The sequence below is a fragment of the Moschus berezovskii genome, chromosome 7, assembly GCF_049115385.1.
Source record: "Moschus berezovskii isolate FMDL1 chromosome 7, NW_MosBer_1.0, whole genome shotgun sequence".
In the NCBI taxonomy this organism is placed as follows: Eukaryota; Metazoa; Chordata; class Mammalia; order Artiodactyla; family Moschidae; genus Moschus; species Moschus berezovskii.
Window position 1 is genome coordinate 102,765,770 of NC_142466.1, and position 6,237 is coordinate 102,772,006.

At 43.4% G+C, this 6,237-nt stretch overlaps 1 pseudogene; it reads right to left on the bottom strand.

Moving 5' to 3' along the window:
- Positions 1-2,242: 2,242 nt before the first annotated feature.
- LOC148777480 (U6 spliceosomal RNA) lies at positions 2,243-2,330 on the bottom strand (annotated as a pseudogene).
- Positions 2,331-6,237: the final 3,907 nt, after the last annotated feature.

Below are 6,237 nucleotides of genomic sequence, written 5' to 3' on the forward strand. Positions count from 1 at the left end.
CAAAGCAGAACCTGCAGTAGATAAAGTAAAGATTAGAGAATCAAAGCATATAAAAATGAAGAATTATCAGTTCTCAAAGGAAAGCAGCAAGAGAAGAGGAAAGGAATCAGGGAACTAAAACATCCAGAAAACAATAAGATGTCATTAGTAAGGCCTCACTTGATTAGTAAGTCCTCAAAAATAACTTGTAAGTGGGTAAGTTATCCAATGGAAAGTCATAGAGTGGCTCGATGGATAAGAAAATAAGACCAAACTATATGCTGCATGTAAAAGATTCACTTAAGCTTTAAGGATACACATATGTTGAAAGTGGAAACATAGAAAAAGATATTTCGTGTAAGTGGAACTCAAGAGACCAGGGGTAACTATATCTACATCAGACAAAATAGACTAAGTCAAAAACAGTAACGAGACAAGGTCAATAACTAATGATAAAAGGATCAATTCATTAAGAGGATATTCAATTCATTAAGAGGATATAACATATATGCACCCAACATGAGAGCACTTAAGTATATGAAGCAAATACAGGTCTGAAGGGAATAAGAAATACTATAATAATAGTAGGAACTTCAGTCCTCTATTTTTAACAATGCATAAATTGTATAGACAGTAAATCAATATGAAAACAGTGGATTTGAACAACATTATAGACCAGTTGGGCCTAACAGACAAATAGAGAATATTCCATTGAACAGCAGCAGAATATACTTCTCAAAGGCATATGGAACATTCTCCATCATAGCCCGTATGTTAGGCCACAAAACAATTTCAGCAAATTTAATAAGATACAAAACATCACTGAAAGAAATGAAAGGAGACCCAAATAAATGGAAAGATAACCCATGTTCATGCATTAGAAGACTTTAATATTGTTAAGATTACAGTATGTCCCGAAGCACTCTGCAGACCCAAATGCAATCCCTATAAAAATTCCAATGCTCTTTTTCTAAAAAATGGAAAGGCCAATCCTCAATTTATATTGAGGTTATGTATGAGCTCAACAACATGGACTTCTCTCCACAGCCATCTTGGCTGTATCTGCTGCTGAGTGCCCAATCTGCCAGCCATAGAGAACAGTACTAAGCCTACATCATGGCACCAGTTTGATTACATTGGACGGCTTCCATCATGGAAGGGGCAGCACTTTGCTCTTACTGGGATAGCCACTTTGGACATGGATTTGATTTCCCTGAATGCAATGCTTCTGCCAAAACTATCATCCTTGGGTTTATAGAATGCCTTATGTACACCATAGTATTCCACATAACATTTCTTCTGATCAAGGAATTCCCTTCATGGCAAGTGAAGTGCAACAATTGGCCCATGGTCATGAGAATTCACTGGCCTTAACTGTGTTCTCCGTGCTTCTCCCTTGTGTCTCATCTCTGCAGTCTGCTGGTTCAGGTTCTAAGCCTCTCAAGTATGGCCTGAAGAGTATATTTCAGATAGGGATCCAGAACACCACTAACAGTGTTTATAACCTGGGTTAACAGAAGTTCCTAATTACCCTAAAGAAGGCAGTTTCCACATCTCCCATCACAACAACAAACTAGAAAAGCAAAGGAAGTGAGTAATATGTTGATGGGAATTCTTTGGATCCTGTCGTTTCTTCACAGAGGGACAACTAAAGTTACTGGCTTGCATTCCCTCACTGAGGGATACCAGTCAAGCTACTCCTGGATGAGCAGGTTGAGAGAAATAGACTCAGGGCTGTGCGTGTGTATGCATCCTCATCTCCTTGCCTTAAATGCAGATTTTTCATCCTTGAGTTCATAGACTGCCATGCTTGTTTAGATGGGATTGGAAGACAAGAAGCTGGGATCTCAGCCATGCATAGTAAGAGAAGCCAGCAAGCGGAGACTGAGTGCAGAGCCAGGGAGGTTAACTCATCAAGGAGGAGGGACCTCGTGGATGGTTCTCTAAAGGGTATTTAGTGAATTGGGAGTTGACCCACTTGTATTAGTTGGTTAGGCCAACTGCAGTAACCAAAGTTTCCAGAATGTATAATGGCTCAAATACATTCAAGTTGATTTTCAGTTCCAAGAAGAGTTCAAGACAGTTCGAGTTGGTGGGGAACAATGCTTTGCACAGGCATTCAGAGAGCCAGGCTGATAAGCTTTGCAGTTTTTTTTTTTTTAAAAAGATGAAGTATAGTTGATTTACAATAATGTGTTTCAGGAGCCAAGTGAGCAAAGTGATTCAGTTATTTTTTTCCTCAGATTATATTCCATTATAGGTTAAAAGAAAGGCGTCATGAATTTGGGTGCCATCCTTATGCAGGGGCCATGCTAATCTCTTTATCAGTCCAATTTTTAGTTTATGTAAACTCCAGGAGTTGGTGATGGACAGGGAGGCCTGGCATGCTGTGATTCATGGGGTTGCAAAGAGTCGGACATGACTGAGTGACTGAACTGAACTGAACTGAACTGAACTGCTAAAGTGAGCACAACTTTGCCATTTGCAATAAATGACTTTCAAGTTTGCCCTGGAAGGGGAAAGAGGCACATACAAGATTTTTATGAGCTAAACTTGAAATACCATGTCTCACTTCCCTTTGGTAAAACGGAATGATACAGCCACATTTAACTGAAAGAGACTGGACTATGAGCCCAAGAAGAGGAAATGAATTTGGTGAGAACTAACTTTCATTGGAAGGACTGATGCTAAAGCTGAAACTGCAATACTTTGGCCACCTCATGCGACGAGTTGACTCACTGGAAAAGACTCTGATGCTGGGAAAGGTTGGGGGTGGGAGGAGAAGGGGACGACAGAGAATGAGATGGCTGGATGGCATCACCAACTCTGTGGACGTGAGTTTGAGTGAACTCCGGGAGTTGGTGATGGACAGGGAGGCCTGGCGTGCTGTGATTCATGGGGTCGCGGAGAGTCGGACACGACTGACCGACTGAACTGAACTGAACTTTCATGCACTGGAGAAGGAAATGGCAACCCACTCCAGTGTTCTTGCCTGGAGAATCCCAGGGATGGGGGAGCCTGGTGGGCTGCCGTCTATGGGGCTGCACAGAGTCAGACATGACTGAAGTGACTTAGCAGCAGCAGCAGTGTTGGACACAGCATCTGTGTCTGAAGGGCAGTGTTGTGGTGTCTGGAGCAAGGCAGCAGGAGCTAAAGCCAAGATTTTGCCGGAATTCAGACAGGAGGCAGCATTCTGTTAGTGCTGTTCTGCCCAGTCTGAAGTAAGATGTTAGCCAGGGGCAGGTGTGGGGATAATTTTGGTGGTGGGACTGTTATGGGTACTAGTGCCTAGGCCCTAGAAAACAGGGTGGGAGGGCTCCTGGAATCAAGTAGAGTGAGACTTCCAAACCTGAGCCAAGTCCAGGTTCGTGCTGATATTGAAATCCAGTAATATGGACAGAGATTTGGGAGAAGGCTTACATATGAAAGCTTACCTTGGGGATTCTTTGCCTACGACAACAAACCTAATCCCAAGATCCCTGCTGGTGAGCCTTGGACTGTCTGGGTCAGGCTTGGTTCTGGGACAGTTTGGGGAGGGTGATCCTCCTGAAATTTTCTTTAGCACTGTCTTTTCCAGAAGGGCACTCACATATGCCCTTTAAAGAGTTTCATGTCCTCACAAGAGGGGTGTCCTAGTCCATGTGGCTTCCTCAAGCAGCCATACTTGTAATCCCCAGCTTTTAGGAATTTACATTAAAATAACCCTGGGATATAGGTCACAATTTTTTTTTTTGGCTGAGTTTTTGTTGCTGTATACAGACTTTATCTCTAGTTGGGGTGAACAGGGGCTACTCTCTTGTTGTGGTGCCTGGGCTCTAGAATATGTGGGCTTCAGTAGTTGTGGCGCATGGGATTGGTTGCCCCATAGAATGTGGAATCTTCCCTGCGCAGGGATCAAACCCGTGTCCCCTTCACTGGCAGGTAGACTCAATCACTGGACCACCAGGGAAGTCCTAGGTCACAAATTTCTGATGTCATATAGTCTCATAGGGCACATTCTGTCTCACAGTTTAGGCATGTAACCTAGTGGCTAAATAACTACTAGATTCTAAATAACCAATAGAGCCGCATATGGAGAGCTGGGACTTGAATTGCTTGCTTTGTTTACTTTCCTCTTTGGAGGTGGCCAAAAAAAAATCTTAACAACGGCTTAGGGCTTTCTGAACATTGTCTTTTAAGGATGATACTGCATGTACTGTCTAGAGATGTTGTTGGAACAGATGTTGTGAGCGGTTCTTACACTCTAATATGCTGAGAATGCCCATGTATCCCCCAGGCGTCATCGCAGAAAATCCTCAAACACAATCATAGCACTACAGGGCGTTGCCTTCCACTTGACCCTTCCATTTCCTTGATTGTTCAATGCACAAGGGTTATTAAGAAGCTGAAAGATGATTGTTACACTCCATCGTGTCTGCCAGCTATGTGCTGGCAGATTTTTGCAAACAGATTCAGGAGACCACTGTAGGTTAATGACATAATAGGATGTGGAAAAATTCTGGTCTTGTTCTATGAAAGAGCTAACCTGTTTTATAGAACAAAATATGGGATGCTAAAGGATGAGGTGAACTATAGTGTTGGAGCGTAGACTCTAGTAAATCTGCCTTTTAATAACAAATTGACCTTGGGTTGATTTTAACTGTGTCAGTATGGTAAAGAATCCTCCTGCAATGCAGGCGACCCTGGTTCGATTCCTGGGTTGGGAAGATCGTCTGGAGAAGGGATAGGCTACCCACTCCAGTATTCTTGGGCTTCTCTGGTGGCTCAGCTGGTAAAGAGTCCACCTGCAATGTGGGAGACCTGGATTCAATCCCTCGGTTGGAAAGATTCCCTGGAGAAGGGAAAGGCTACCCACTCCAGTATTCTGGCCTGGAGAATTCCATTGACTGTATAGTCCATGGGGTGGCATAGAGATGACTTTCACTTACTTACTCTTATCCTCACCTGAGACATGGGAGTTCTAATGGTACTCACTTCCATGGGACTAAATGAGACAGTGTATGAAAAATGTTTAGCATGATGTTTAGCATGCAGCTGACCTTCAAAAAGAACATGTTGTCTATTACTATCAGCTAACACTTTTTAAAACCCTGTCATTTGAGGAAAAAATGGGAGATTAAGCACCATTAAATACAAACACTTGTTCTTAAGAGTTAGAACTGAATCCTTGAAATTCTGCTGGTAAAAAGGAACATTTTTGATCATCTCCACCCACCCAGAGACAATCTCAGATCAAGCAAGGTAAGCAGCCCATACAAAAGTCTAGAGTAGAGGTTCTTGTGTGACAGCCAGGTCAGGTGCATCAGTATCACAGGGAATTTGCTAGAAATATAATTCTTGGGGAGGGAACCCTAGACCTTCTAAATTGGAAACTCTGGGGTGGGGCCCAGAAATATGTGTTTTAACATGCCCTCTCGGGGATTGGTAGCTCAGGTTTGTGGCCCCAGGTGTAGAACCTCCAGAGATAAATTTGTTGATAAAACGCATCTGACGGTGCTTGCAGAGAACTTCTGTGAGTTCATGAGCCCAGGCCTACATTCATGGCTGCCTTCTGTGGTCCCCACCTGAGCCCCTCATGCCTCCTGCCCTGCCTCCTCCCTGTGGCATCTTGGTTGATGGTCCCACATCCACCCAGCTGCTCACTCTTCTAGATTCTTTTACTCTCTCACTTTTCATCCAACCAGGCACTAGGAACCTGTTGATTTCCCATCCTGAACACTTAGATCTGTCTGCCCCTCTCTCCTAACTACCTCTTTTTGGGTTTAGGAGGAGAGTGCCATATTTTTGATATTTCTGATCTTTGCTCTTTAGTTTCCCCACTCTCCTCCCCACACTGCCACAGAGTGGCTTTATAAAACATGGGTGAACCATTTGCTCCAAGGCTGATAATCTTCAAGTGCTGGAAACATGTCCTTACGAGATATTCCAGGCTCTTCACTTCTTACCAGGGACTCCGTTTCCAGCCTCCTCCTCTTCCTGCCCCTCTCATACTGTATACTCCTGCCACTCTGTCTTCTATTCTGTCAATTCCAAGCTCTTTCATACCCTCTTGCTCTGCATATCTTCTTGCCTGCTGCTTTGCATGTTCTTATTCATTATCTGCTTACTGAGGTTCTAGTTAACAGCTCAGTTCCCACATCGCTGACCCTGGAAACCATCCTTAACTCTTCTATGCAGATCTGCAATCTTTCTTTTTGGTTCTCCAGCTAGATTCCATTTTAAAAGACATTCACCATTCATCCTGATGGTTTTCCTGCT